This window comes from Pollachius pollachius (genome assembly GCF_949987615.1).
Source record: "Pollachius pollachius genome assembly, chromosome: 12".
Taxonomy (NCBI): domain Eukaryota; kingdom Metazoa; phylum Chordata; class Actinopteri; order Gadiformes; family Gadidae; genus Pollachius; species Pollachius pollachius.
Genome location: NC_136945.1, coordinates 18,924,262 through 18,939,228, shown reverse-complemented (window position 1 = coordinate 18,939,228; position 14,967 = coordinate 18,924,262). Strand labels below are relative to the sequence as shown.

General features: G+C 52.0%; 1 pseudogene across 1 annotated transcript in view; it reads right to left on the bottom strand.

The window, feature by feature from the left end:
• The window catches only part of LOC307083742 (RNA-binding motif, single-stranded-interacting protein 2-like), a 20,973-nt pseudogene extending 9,936 nt beyond the window's left edge, over positions 1–11,037 (bottom strand). Inside the window, exons 1-2 of the transcript XR_013812815.1 lie at positions 10,936–11,037; positions 2,818–2,981 (exon numbers count right to left, since the gene is read on the bottom strand). The product of XR_013812815.1 is annotated as an RNA-binding motif, single-stranded-interacting protein 2-like (transcript). The remainder of the gene's footprint in view (positions 1–2,817; positions 2,982–10,935) is intronic.
• Positions 11,038–14,967: the final 3,930 nt, after the last annotated feature.

Genomic DNA, 14,967 nt, shown 5'->3' with positions numbered 1-14,967 from the left:
AGGGCTAGAACCGAGCGAAAAGACTACAATCAAACGTGAACACCCCCCCTTTCCGTTTCCGCCAACGAGCAATGAGTCTTCCAACAGAAATCAATGGGATTTACAAAATGTGCTAAATGTGGAATAAAACACGATAGAAACTGTATTTCGCTACGATACTTGATTCAACCACTCTATATCATCCTAGACAAACCACAAAGGGTGCTCAATGTTCAAAATACCGGAATAAACAAAAAGCTCACAGCAACATTTGAAAAAAAGAACTATGAACTAGTTCATTTTTTGGAACTGTGAACTTAGTTCAAAATTTTGAATTATGAACGTTTAACTGAACTAGTTCATTTTAAAATTTGTGAACTGAACTTTGAACTAGTTCACAAACTTAGTGAACTTTCCCAACACTGCTAGCAGCACACAACCAATCAAGAGAACCGATGGCTCAACTCCTCCCCCCGCCAGCGCTCTCAGACTTTGCATGTTGAACCGGATCAGACACCGTCCGCGCTGTTCCAAAAGCTTCCAACACAGCTGAACACACGGAAAAGATTTGTTCCCGAACCCGTCCGAGTCTCCCGAAACGTTTCAGACGGCCAACGGTTGGGTCGGTGTGTAGTGGCCTTAAAGAGCACGAGGTTCCCACTCCCATTGAGCTGTAGAACAGCAGAGGTCTGGAACGGGTGTACGCAGGTTGGGGGTCCTAAGGAACCCGGACGCGGTGGGCCGCGGCCTCACTGGCCACAACCTAACACAATCACTGAGGCCTGACATTTAAAGGCCAGACTTTAAAAGCAAAGTTTAGAGCATTGGTTCTCAAAGTGCGGCCGTGGGCCAATGGCGGCCCGCAAAAACATTCCTGGCGGCACGCAATGACATACAGATGTAAGTAAAAAAATGTTTTTTTTGTTTTTTTTAAATTTTTTAATCAATATTAATTTAAACAAAAATAAATAAATATAAAGAGAAAAGTCGACTCTCTCTAGCTTTCAATTAAACCTGTTACATTTGTTAGTTTTAATCCGACTGTACATTACTTTGAAAGGATGAACCTCAGTTTCGTGATTTAGACCTCACTTGACCTAACTCCCAGAGGTCCACGGTGCAATGTTTTTTTTCACCACTGGGCTGCTGACTGCGTTTCCCACCTAATTTCTTTTCCTTTGGCGGCCCTCAGTCAAATTCTGGGTTCCTAAATTGGCCCTCAGCTGTCAAAACTTTGAGAACCCCTGGTTTAGAGCATCTAGTCGATACAGATCACTCTTTCCAGGAGAAGGCTGAACGCCAAACCCCGCGCCGCGGCCATGGGATGGCGTGCGCCGCGTGGGGTTTAAACGAGTTCAGTGGAGTGTAACTGATCCCTGACCCTCCTGTCGGAGGATGGCAAGCTTTATCTCTGCGCCGCATTCCTCCAGCGCAGAACTCCGAAGCGCTCAGGAACCAAACCAGTTTCAATGTTGTTAGTTGTACTTGGCTGACTGCGTGTGTGTGTTTATGTGTGGCTGTGTGTGAGTGTGAGTGTGTGTGTGTGTATTTGTGTGTGGCCGTGTGTGAGTGTGAGTGTGTGTGTGCGTGTGCATGTGTGTGCGTGTGTGTGTGTGTATGTGTGTATATGTGTGTGTGTGTGTGTGTGACGGTAAGCCTCTGGACTGCAGGGATTGGGCTGTGTGTTGACAGATGTGTTAGGTTCCTCGCGGTGAGCCAACCCAGACTCAGCAGAGGGAGTTTACCCCAGGACAGGGGGTGGGACCAGTCCCCAAACTGGCCCCTGGTCCTCTCATGGCCCAGTCTACCCAGCCCTCGTCTCCCCCGTCGCCATGTCTCTGGATGTATCCGGCTTATTTCAGTAAAGCATTCTAATGACTGATACAAGCCTGTACTTATTGACCAGCCTCTCAATGACACAAAGTTAAGCTTCACTCGCCAAGAATCGCAGAGAGCCGGAGAATGTAGGAATCGTTAACTAGCCGTGGACAGGGATGGGGTTCACATAGAGGCTGCCTAGGGAATGGAACCTTTCTGGGCTCAGGTTTTTCCCTATAGTGGGATTTCCTTGGTTGTTAGTATGATGGAAGCCCACTTTGTCCCCGCCTACAGACACGGCACAAACTATTTAAATGTTAGAAGTTGCTGACCATATCGAGTGTTATTAACGACGGCTTTGTTTCATTTAAATGCTTAACCGAAGTCAGTATCTTAGTTCAAGGTATACATTTTTTAGGATGGATTACCTACACTGAGAAACCTCTCCAGACTTGGCAACACCTTCCCGATGAGTGCTACCTGGTAGGTCCTTATGATCTTCATGAATAGTAAACAGAACTCGCTACAACTCTTTAAATACACAACATTGTAGCGTGACACAAAGAAATGCTACCTCGTTGACAACGAAATTCGTGATAGCGCACGCAAAGAGATCGGTCACTCTGTTTGGCAACTCCGATCGGTACCTCTTTTCAGGAACTGAGATCGGTAGCTCTGTTCTGTCACTCCGATTGGTAACTGAAATCGGTAACTCTGATCAGTAACTGAGATCAGTAACTGAGATCGATAACTCTGATCTGTAACACTGATCGGAAACTCTGTTCTGTCACTCCGATCTGTAACTGAGATCGGTAACTCTGTTTGTTAACTCTGTAATGTACCTGAGATTGGTAACTCTGTTCGGTAACTCTGGTCGGTAGCTGAGATTGGTAACTCTGTTTGTTAACTCTGTTCGGTAACTGAGATCGGTAGCTGGGATCGGTATCTCTGTTTGTTAACTCTTTTCAGTCACTTAGTTCGGTAACTGAGATCGGTAACCCCGTCGGGAGCAGGACTCACGTTTGGCAGAGCTTGACCAGGTCCTGGTCCGTGGTCCCAGGGTGCAGGCCGCGGATGTACAGGTTGGTTTTACTCAGCTGTTCGCAGCCACCGCTGCTGTTGCTGCTGCTGTTGGTGTTTGGACTGGGCGGCGCCATCTGGTGGACGGAGGACACATAGGCCTGCTGGAGCCAAGCACAACGACACAGAAAAAATAAATCAACGGACACATAGACACATACATAAATCCAAACATTTATAAATAAACTGCAAAGTGACCGTAGTGTTTGAGGTACTGAGGATCAGCCGCCAATGAGAGGGTGAGTGTGAGGGTGAGTGAGAGGGTGAGAGTAAGGGTGAGTTGTTGTGTTTAACGGCGATCTGGACTTGGGTTACCCCCGTCAAACTAAACAGGGCCGGTCCTCTATTGATGTGGGCTGCGTAGGAACACAGCGAAAAAGACTGGGGGGATAGGCTGGAGAACGTAAACTGATATCACACAACATCATGTCAACACTCACCAATATGCTTCAGAGGGGAATGTGGAGCCTCTCTCTCTCTTTCCCTCCCTCTCTCTCTCCGTCTCTCTCTCTCTCCCTCTCTCTCTCTGTATCTCTCTCTCTCTCCGTCTCTCTCTCTCTCTCTGTCTCTCTCTCTCCGTCTCTCTCTCTCTCTCTCTGTCTCTCTCTCTCCGTCTCTCTCTCTCTCTCTCTGTATCTTTCTCTCTCTTACTCTCCCTCTCTCTCTCTCACTGTCTCTCCATCTTCTCTCTCTCTCTCTCTCTCTCTCTCTCTCCCCCCTACCCCCTCCCTCCCCCCCTCTCCCTCTCTCCCTCCCCACAGGGGAAACAGGGCCTCTCCAGTCCTCTCCCACCGCTGCATTCTGTGGCTCAACTGCTTTCCTCCGTCTAAGTCTTAAAGCAGGCCATCGGTCCGCTGAGCCCCCCTGGTCTGGGCAGACCGGAGACCCACAGCCCCCCTATAGTCTCCTGGCGGGCCCTGTTATAACAGCTGCGAGCGGATGTGTTTGGCAGTAACTCTTGGGCTGTAGTACCACCCTGTTGTGGAGATCGCAGTGTTTGTAAAGAAATGACCCCCATCTGGAGAGGCTGGGGCCCCCATCTGGAGAGGCTGGGGCCTCCGTCTGGAGAAGCCGGGGCCCCTCTGCCCAGCGAGCCCCCTGCCTGGCCCCTACCTGGCCCCTTCCTGGCCCCTGCCTGGCCTCTACCGGGCCCCTATCTGGCCCCAGCCTGGCCCCTGCCTGGCCTCTACCGGGCTCCGTTTCCCTCCGCGCCTCTGAAGACAAACAGTGCACCGCGCAACTGTGAGCTGTTATGACATCGATCTTGAAAAGCACACATGGAACAACATGGGTTCAAGCCAGGCCCCGGGGCCAAAGTCCGGACTTCAAAGCCCAGGAGACGCACGCGAGGGGGCGGAGACAAACAACAACTCTAGACCCCCGTCTCCTCTAGACCTCCTGCACCCGCCGGTCCAGCTCTGGAGTCTAGACTTGGTTCACCAGGAGGTCCAGCTCTGGAGTCTAGACCTGGTTCACCAGGAGCTCCAGCTCTAGAGTCTAGACCTGGTTCACCAGGAGCTCAAACTCTAGAGTCTAGACCTGGTTCACCAGGAGGTCCAGCTCTAGAGTCTAGACCTGGTTCACCAGGAGGTCCAGCTCTAGATTCTAGACCTGGTTCACCAGGAGCTCCAGCTCTAGAGTCTAGACCTGGTTCAGCAGGAGGTCCAGCTCTAGAGTCTAGACCTGGTTCAGCAGGAGGTCCAGCTCTAGAGTCTAGACCTGGTTCACCAGGATGTCCAGCTCTAGAGTCTAGACCTGGTTCAGCAGGAGGTCCAGCTCTAGAGTCTAGACCTGGTTCACCAGGAGGTCCAGCTCTAGAGTCTAGACCTGGTTCAGCAGGAGGTCCAGCTCTAGAGTCTAGACCTGGTTCAGCAGGAGGTCCAGCTCTAGACCCAGCGCTGTCCTAGGCCCAGAGACACGCTGCCGGGATGCTGATAAACCCAGGGGCCGCCGGGATGCCCCCTGGTCCCCCTGTCTGGGGCAGGCCGGGTCCCGAGAGAGTCCCACATGTGAGCAGAAGGGGCTCGGTCTGGACTCCTTGGTCTGGTCTCCTTGTTTTGGTTTCGGTCTTTCTTGAGTTTTCGCTGGACAAGCCATCTCCATTATTTTCCCTAATTGAGTTTCACTATGCTGTGCTGCAGTGACTCAGCCTGTGTGTATGTGTGTGTGTGTGTGTGTGTGTGTGTGTGTCTCGGTGTGTGTGTGTGCGTGCATGTGTGCGTGTGTGGCAGGCTGTAACTCATTTATAGTTCATGTTTCACTGAGTCCTTCAGTGAAACATGGTATCCTTCTCATTGCATCACAAGTCTGGCGCCCCCCCCCCCCCCCCCCCCGAGACCGGGTCAAGATCAAACCCTCTCCTTCGGACCCCACCCAGCAGGGGGGTCAACCGAGAGCCCCTCAGGACACACCAACCAGCCACTCACCAATTACACACATCCCAGTACACCCCAGTACACCCCAGTTCACCCCAGTTCACCCCAGTCCAGCCATCACTCCCGGGGGCCCCGAAAGGAACGGCCCCTCCCCCAGGGGCCCGTGTCCCCCCCCGTGTGATTAGACCCCCCCGGGGGCCCGTGTCTCCCCCCCCCCCCCCCCCCCCGTGGGGGTCTAATCCCTCCTGGTTCAGGTCTGACCTGAGAGCAGTCACATGCTCACACTGCACAGTCTGCAGGCACAAAGGAGCCAGGAGAGATCCTCACTCTGCCTCTCTTCTCACCCTCACCCCACCGCCTTCACACATTCCTATGAACACACACGCACGCACGCACGCACGCACACACACACACACTCACACATGCGCGCAGACGCACACACACTGTGTCACAGCATCGTCACAGCGGTGTTAAACGTGCGCGTGTTGGTGGGTTAAAGATCAGGATGACGTGTCGTCGCAGAGACCAACTGCGTTCATTTGCATGGTGTTGGAGGTGACAGCACGGAAGCACGCAAACACACACACACACACACACACACCCACGCCTACGCCTACTCACGCACACAGGCACACACACACATGCACACGCTCACGCACTGGACATGCACAAACACACAGCAGACACATTTCCCTTCACTGACATCCTTCCCCGTAATTATATGAATCCATCATTCTATTAAAATGCGTATGACACGTTCATAAAGCTCTTAAGCCCGGGCTCGAGTCAACGTCATCAGGTTTCGTTTCCTCACAAAGAGCACCCGAGGTGGCCCTCCCTCTCACACCCGACGGGACGCCAGGTAGGGCCCGTGGGGGCGGAGCCACGGGAAGGGGGCGGGCCTAAACAGTGAAGCCTGTTCTGGTTGCTCCGTAGTTCGTAAACGGAGAGGCTTCCCTGTTATGTTTGCACTGTGCGGGCCTGAAAAACTTAGAACAATGTGCTGTCGATTTTACGTGCTCAGAACACACAACTACACACAACTACACACAAGAAACACACAACTACAGTACAGTGCGTTGTTTTTACTCGCCGTTGCACAACAGACTGGCAGAGCACCGCAGGGTCCTTAATGGCCGGACGTGATTGGCTCCTCAGCTCACTAACAGAACTAAACATCCGATAGAAATGTACATAGACACATTTACATATATACATATATATATTCATATATATATACATATATATCAATACATACTGCGTGTATTTACAATCCATACATACATATACTTATTTGTATACACATATATGTATACACATATAAGTATATACATAAATATTAGTATATGTACACACATATTAGTATATGCACACATATAAGCATGAATCTAATTTGAATCAGAACGACTGGTCAGTGGTTGGTCAGTTTGTCGAATTTCCACAGCAAGCGTTCCACAGTCTGCACTATAACAGGAACACGTGAAACGTCCCGCCCATTCTCTCCCAGCCAACCAGCTTCCTCCAAGCATCTCCCTCTGTTCCTGATTGGCTCCCTATCCTCGCCCCGCCCGTCTGTCTGTCACCCTGATCTGTTTTTATCTCCCGTTTCCTGTTTTGCTTCTCCGCTTGACCCCGGGGCGACCCCTGGGGCTGCTGACCTCGTGGCCCTGAGGGGGGTCCGCGCCCGCGGGCCACTCCCCCCGCCGAGGCAGGAAGTGGTACGTCTGACCAGTGGACACACCCAGGTCAGGGGGGGGAGGGGGGGGGGGGGGGGGGGATCGGCTGAACGAGACGCAGTCTCTGTGTTTCTAATAATACAGGAATGCCGACTTTCCCACAGCAAAACATTCACTCTTATTCGCTCTCATTTTTCTGCAAAACGCATGAACTTCCTGAGAAGCTTCTCGTAGCATTATTAGCATCTCCGTTAGCACTGCTAGCAGTGGTTGTGTGAGGGCCGGTCTGGCTCCACTGTGGAGCCCAGTAGGTGCTGGTTCCCCCGGGCTAGGGTGGAGCGGCTCAGAGCAGCACTACAGGAAAGCTTTATTGATCTAACAGATCCTTCTCCCCTCGTGACCGTGACGCTGTCAGCCGCGACGTTTCAACGTACCGCCTGCCACCGCCTCCACAGACAGACAGAACACGTTCTTGCCCGGGGCAGATCTTATCGGAACGACGAGGAGACTAGGAGACGAGTCACCCGCATTCCTCTGAACTCTCCAGGTTTCCTTATGAAGTCGTTCTCACGTCCCTCCGTTCTCCCTTATCTCGCTCTCCTCTCTCTCCCTCGTCTCTCTCTCCTCTCCTCTCTCTCCTTCATCGCTCTCTCCCTCACTGGCTTCCTGTTTCTCTTCCTGGAGCCAGACCTCGTCTGTTTGGACTTTACAGTTCAACAGTAAACGGATAAAAAATGTCTCCCGCTCTCTCTCTCTCTCTAGAACGTTCTCACAGCTTTATCAACCATAACGAATGATGTAATTACCGACCATGAAGACTAAACATAATCAAGCAGACGATGAACAGCAGAATAACTACACCACACCAGAGAGAGAGAGAGTGAGGGAGAAAGAGAGAGAGAGAGAGAATGAGAGCGAGAGAGAAAGAGAGAGCAAGAGAGAGAGAGAGAGAAAGACAAAGAGAGAGAGGGGGGGGGGAGAGAGAGAGGGGGAGAAAGAGAGAGAACCAGAGAGACAGAGACAGAAAAAGAGACAGAGGCAGAGACAGAGAGAGAGAGCGAGAGACAGAGACATAGAGGGAGAGGGGGAGAGAGAGAGGGGGAGAAAGAGAGAGAGACAAAGAGACAGAGGCAGAGACAGAAACAGAGCGAGAGAGAGAGGTGGGAACACCATACACCTGTGAACAGTGTCTCACCGCAGAGCAAAAGGTCGACCAACGACCCGGCCTAAGGTGAGCTGACAGGAGGGCCAGTGGAGGGGGGTCTGCCCGGTTCTCTGTACACTGGACAGGTGACGGTATGACCGTAGTTTAACGGTGACACGGTGTGACCCAGAGAGCTGTCAGACCCAGAGAGTAGAACGGGGCCCCCGGGGGACAGGCGACAGTAAAGGTGTGTGTGTGTGGGGGGGTTAGTACGTAGTGCAGGCTGACGACGTTCTTTTATGAGGAGCAAAACGCCGCCACTCAGGAGCCGTTCTGCGCCTTTGTCTGAGGGGGGGGGGGTCTCCAGTGTGCTGACCTGGTGCTCGATACGCTGCGGGACGAGAACCCGATCCGTCTCCGTGTGCTTTACCTGCTCTCCGAGAGGCCAGACGCTCGCCTTTCTCCGATGTACAAAAGAGACCGGCTGACAGAGAGAGACCGTCCTCTTACAAGCGCCGGGCACGATACTGAGCTCCTATTCGCCGAGAGGCCATCGTGTTTGGAATAGTGTGTAAGTGTCCGGGTGCCATGACGATATTTGGTCGTACTTTAGAGATTGACTGTTTTAGTTAGTTTCACAGAGCTCTACGAAAACTATTATTACAGCTTAACGTGTGACGTCTAATCTGGGCGTTTTCGAATGTTTCGCAGTAGACGTTTTCACTACTCGTTGCCTCCTGAGGGATCACGGGGCAATAGGTTACTGCGCTGCCCGGCTGTCCAGACGATCACAACAACACAGACGACCTCACCACAGGGACCAAACGTCCAGAGACACAGAGGCAGAGACACAGACACACAGAGACAGAGAGACAGAGACAGAGAGACAGAGACAGAGAGACAGAGACAAAGACAGAGACAGAGACAGAGACACAGAGACAGAGCGTCCAGAGACACAGAGAGACATACAGAGACAGAGATATAGAGACAGAGAGACAGAGAGATACCGAGACAGAGACAGAGACACAGAGAGATCAAACCTGAGCTATCGACCAGAAGGGTTCATGTGTTCACCCGGACCCTACAGTCAAGAGGCTGAAGGGTTCATGCGTTCACCCGGACCCTACAGTCAGAGGCTGAAGGGTTCATGCGTTCACCCGGACCCTACAGTCAGAGGCTGAAGGGTTCATGCGTTCACCCGGACCCTACAGTCAGAGGCTGAAGGGTTCATGTGTTCACCCGGACCCTACAGTCAGAGGCTGAAGGGTTCATGCGTTCACAAGGACCCAACAGTCAGAGGCTGAAGGGTTCATGCGTTCACCCAGGCCGACCAGGGCAGCTACACAACGGGGGGAGGGGCAGAACGGGTCTGGCTCCAAAAGCACCTCCGTCATCACACTCCACCAGCAGCTCTGAGCTCCAAACCCTTTTGTTGTGTTTACTCACACAAAGCCCAGGTATGGCCCAGGCGTGGGCGAGCGAGAGAGGGCGAGAGAGAGGGGGGGGGGGGGGGGGGGGGGGGAGAGAGAGAAGGAGAGAGAGAGAGAGAGAGAGAGAGAGAGAGCGGGGGGAGGGAGGATGGGAGGAAGGAGAAGACTATGTCAGGAATCCCAGCTCAGGGACTTGACCTCGCTGTAAACTCTGGTCGCGGCCAGAACTCATGAAACCCAGGACCACCCAAACAACAGGATGGGCCGCTTCCTCCAGCCCCCTCAGAGGAACTCTTTCACTCTGAAAGGCTTTTCAACGACTTCAAGACGCGTGAAAGAGGTGTATTAACGACAATAACAGTTCTAATAGTAGTAGTAGTATAATAGCATGAGTGACGGACAGACAGGCAGACAGACAGGCCGTCAGACAGAAAGGACCCAGTCTAATGCAAACCCATTAGGACAGATATGGAATATACCATTCTATGGAATCAATAGATTGCAGACTAATGGACAGACTAGTTGCTCCGGACACTTTCAGGACAGACCTTCAGAGACCCAGGCTGCCTCTAACATCAGCCTACTGTCTCTGTGATGCATCATGTTCTCCTACCTATCAGAACACCAAGTGGGCTAAGGGATAATAGTTAGCCTATTAAGCAACATAGCTGTGATGTCTCAAGCACAATAGCAATAATAACCAAAGGCTATTAAGTAAAGCTGTATTTCTTGTTCCATTAAAATACAAATACCGAATTTGAATAGGCTCAGTAGGTCCCAATTCAAATTAACACCTATGGCTAACCAACCTTTATGTTTAATCTACGCATGTGTAACCTACACATATGTCAGATGTTATATGAGTGCAGTCATCGTCTGTGGATGTTTCGAGGGGTGGGGCATATTCTGCCTCCAGATTGGAAAAGAGGAAAAAATAGCACATTTGCGCGGCTGCACAGACAAATAAGATTTCATTTTCTACCAAATTCTGATAGTTAAACTGATCATCAACCTACGTGCACAACTCATTTAGCTGACGATAGAAACCACAACCCCACTCTCCTCTTTTCTCATCCATAAACACATTTACGCACAGACGCGCCGACCCGGCCCGGTACAGGTCCCGTAAAAGTTCTCCACCATTGACATTTTAACCGAGCAGATAGAGAGAGCCTGTCTGCATCTTCTGAACACAGAAACAAAGAATAAAGCCCCGAACAAGAACACCGAGGCTGTCGCCGCTCGTCTCCGCACAGAGAACACGAAGCGCGTCGCTGAATAATACGCAGCAGCTTTCTGCCCCAAGTTGAACCATTCCGTCCGTTTCGCTTTTCAAGGACACTGCAGCTCACTGTCAAACAAATCCTTAACCACGGCGACACAGATGTGTTCATCTGGGGGACCCGAAGAGGAAAAGCAGTGTAGATGTGTACCTTTTTGCTGTGTCTGTTGGTGTAGCCGTGGTAGGGGTTGAATCCGCTCCTGGTCGGTACGGAGAGCAGCATGTTCCTCCTGGGCGCTGCGTCGTCCTGAGCTGCGGGTCCAACCCCGGCTGACGTCAGCAGCTCGGGAAGTTGAGCTGGGAATCAGTGAGCAGCTCTCTGGTTTGTGAGCGGCGGGTACTGAGCTTTCTGGTGTGTGAGCGGTGGGTACTGCTGGGGCTCGGACTGAGGGTTGTGTGAGCGGCGGGTACTGCTGTAGCTCGGACTGAGCTCTAGGGTGATCCTACACACTGTAGTTACCCGCCGCGGGTTCAACCAGTACGCTTTTCTTGCCCGCGGGCTTTGATCACTCAACATTGTTGTCTGCTGCGCCCTCCGATAGGCGTCATTATGGCGGCGATATATAACAACCACAATAACATGTGTCCTTGTTCTTTTCATTTATGCGTTTCACAGTTGATCATTCATACGGGGACTATATATCGAAAACTTTACGTTTGATATTTATTTGTAGATTTAATGAGTTATTCTTGTTAGATGTTCTAGTAGTTTGCATGATCATGGATTGTGTGTGTGGCTCCTGGGTGATTCCTTTGCACGACTGTTCTACATAATGTGTGCTCAGAGGTGTTCTGGGTGATGTGTGATGCATAGGTCGTAGCGTAGGCCTGTATTGGCCTCAGGTCCAACTTGGTCCTGCTGTTCATCACACCTGCAGGTCACAGGGACACACACACAGGTTCTGGACCTGGGGAATCACTCCTTCTGTCATGTTCAGAGTCTGCAGCAGGACAACAGATGCGTTAAGAGTTTAGCCACACGCACGCGTCCGTCAAACAGAGGAAACACAAGGCCGTGAAGTCAGCTCAGTCCCCCCCACCTCCTGGGAGGTCCGGACCTGTCCTGGTGGTGGATGTCAGGAGAACCGGTACAAGTGACCCAGTACAGGTGTCCCACTACAGGTGGACCAGTACAGGTGTTTCAGTACAGGTGGTCCACTACAGCTGGCCCACAGCTGGTCCACTACAGCTGGTCCACTACAGCTGGTCCACTGCAGGTCCACTGCGGGTGGTCCACTGCAGGTCCAGTACAGGTCAACATGTACAGGTGGTCCGGTCCAGGGGGTCCACTCCGGGGCTCCACCGGGCAGCAGCTGTCTGCGGAGGGACAGCTCTACCACATCTTTGTCCCCATCTACTGGGGGAGAGACCTCTGCTCCGACGTGCTCCGTGGTTCACAGGGAGTCCAGAAGAAGACGGACCCTCCTCTCCTGCTCTCCTCCTCTCCTCCTCTCCTCCTCTCCTCTCCTCCTCTCCTCCTCTCCTCCTCTCCTCCTCTCCTCTCCTCTCCTCTCCTCTCCTCTCCTCTCCTATCCTCCCCTCCTCTCCTCCTCTCCTACGGTCTGCGTGGGCAGATTACAGGCCAGCGTTTCCTCCTGCGTCTCTCTCTCTCTCCCTAAAGTTCAGCGCTGCCCCGTCCATCGCCCGGTGCCACAGACGTGACATTGTGGCGCTCGTCTGGCACAGCGTGTCGCTCTGACGACAGACACATTGTTTGGACATCAACACACCGGTTGCTAAGCGACACCACCCATCCCCCCCCCCCCCCCTCTCTCTCTCTCTCTCTCTCTCTCGCACTTTCTCTCTCTCTCCCCCCCAGGGCTGAGCTAGTCCATGCTGATTACTGGGGAGGCGCAATGAGGAATCCATGTGTTTGTGTGTATGGTTTTGTGTTAGTGTGTGTGTGTGTGTGTGTGTGTGTGTGTGTGTGCGCGTGCGTGTGTGTGTGTGTGTGTGTGTGTAGATGACATTGTATTTATTCTTTAGGATATAAGTATGTAATGTGTTGTCTTGTTGACTATTTTGGATGGTCTTCAAAATGCTTTTAGGTACCTACTTTGACGATTTATAGGTCACACACACACACACACACACACACACACACACACACAGACATGGGAACACACACACACACAAGCACACACAAGCCCACACATAAACACACACATACATGAGAACACACACACTCATCAGACGCATACACAAACACGTTTGTGCGTACATGTTTTAGGTTCACCTAGACCTGTAAGTATTTTGACAACCATTCAAAATAGTCAACAAGACAACGTTAGTACGTGCATATATTTATATAGCTGAGTCCCACGCGAGATGTATGTGACGGAGGCAAAGCAGGACAAACCTCAGTGCGGTCCTCCAACACAAACAACAGAACATGTTGTGGGAATCCCCGGCTCCGAAGCAACTCAAGACACCAACGTGGAAAGACTTTCCCTTCCCTAATTACCAAGTAAACACACACACACACACACACGGGGGCACACACACATCAACAAACACACATTCATGGGCACACACACACACACACACACACACACATACACACACACATTCACACAAGCATGGGCACACACATATATACACACACAACACAGGCATAAACATTCCCCCCTACACACACACACACACGGGCACAAACACACACACAGACACACACATACATGGGCAAAAACACACACATTCAAACACACACACACACACAAACCAATTTGCAGTGTGTGTCGGGGGGGGGAGGGGGTCCAGACACCATCAAAGACGAACACTTTTGGTGGGAGGAGGGGGAGACGGGATGGGGGAGGAGGGGGAGACAGGGGGGGGGGGGGACGGCAGTTAGGAGTTCAGTGAGTTCATGAGTGTGTGTGTGTGTGTGGATGTGAGCGTGGGTGAGAAAGAGAGGGAGAGGGGGGGAGGGAGGGAGGGGGGAGGGGGGGGTCATTGAGACTGTCACTCGGAGGTTCAAGGTCAGGAGGAACGACAGAGGAAGACAAACACCGCCGATGGAAAAGGCGACGGGTCCGAGAACGAGGAGAGAGCGAGGAGAGAGCGGAGACACCGGGCGAGAGAGAGACCCACACGCCTCAGAGCGCCGGAGAGGGAGAGGTAGGCGGCGCGGGACGGGTGGAGACAAAGACGGGTGCCACCGGGCCGGGGGGGGGCTCTGACGGAGACGCTCTGACAGAGCCCTGCTAGAGTGAGCCAGTGTTCCCCGGGCAACATCAAAGAGGCTGGTGGGACCACACACACTCACACTCACACACACACTCACGCGCGCACACACACACACACACACACACGCATACACATACGCATGCACGCACGCATGCATGCATGCAGACACACACACACACACACACACACGCTCTCACACATTAACTCACTCTCCTCTGTCTGTCTCTGTGCCTCTCTCCCTCTCTCTGCTCTTTCTCCCTATTTCTCTCCCTTCTGCTCTCTCTCCTTCTCTACCACTCTCTACCTCTCTCTCTCTCTTAGTATCTGTCCCTCTCTCTCTTGCTCTGCCATTCCCTCCCTCCCTCCCTCTCTCTTTCTCACACACACTCTATCCTGTCAGGGCATTTCCTGGGGTTAGAATTCCTTGTAGGATCAGTGTTAGGAGGGGATGTTTAGGATGGAGGGAGGAGGACTGTTGGGGGTGGGGAAGCCAAAATGAAACCAGCAACACTCAGGCTGTTAAAAGTGTTTATGTGTGTGTGTGTGTGTGTGTGTGTGTGTGTGTGTGTGTAGGCGTGTGTGAGTGTGAGTGTGAGGCATGAGTTCACCTCTCAGCTTGTTCAAAACACAACAGATATCAAACTAATGCGGGAGGAAATGCAGCACATCATCAGAATTCGTTATTAGGGTAAAAAAGGGAAAAGGGCATTTAAATACAAAGAACATTTCACTCCAATCCATTTATTACCTTTCAATAACCGATGCTCCCATCTGAGCCATTTATAGAACATCTTCAAATGTATCAAAAGGCTCAGATTCTCTTGAAACATCTGATGGATGAATCTAAGAACAGACCCAAAACATGGACGCCGCAGACAGCCGCCATGAGGGCGTGTGTCAGCTCCCGGGGCTATCAGAGACACGGGTCTGTCTGGTTTATTAGGGCGATAAAAGGACCCTCTCCCCTGGCGACCGTAACTCAGACCCCCCTCGCCCT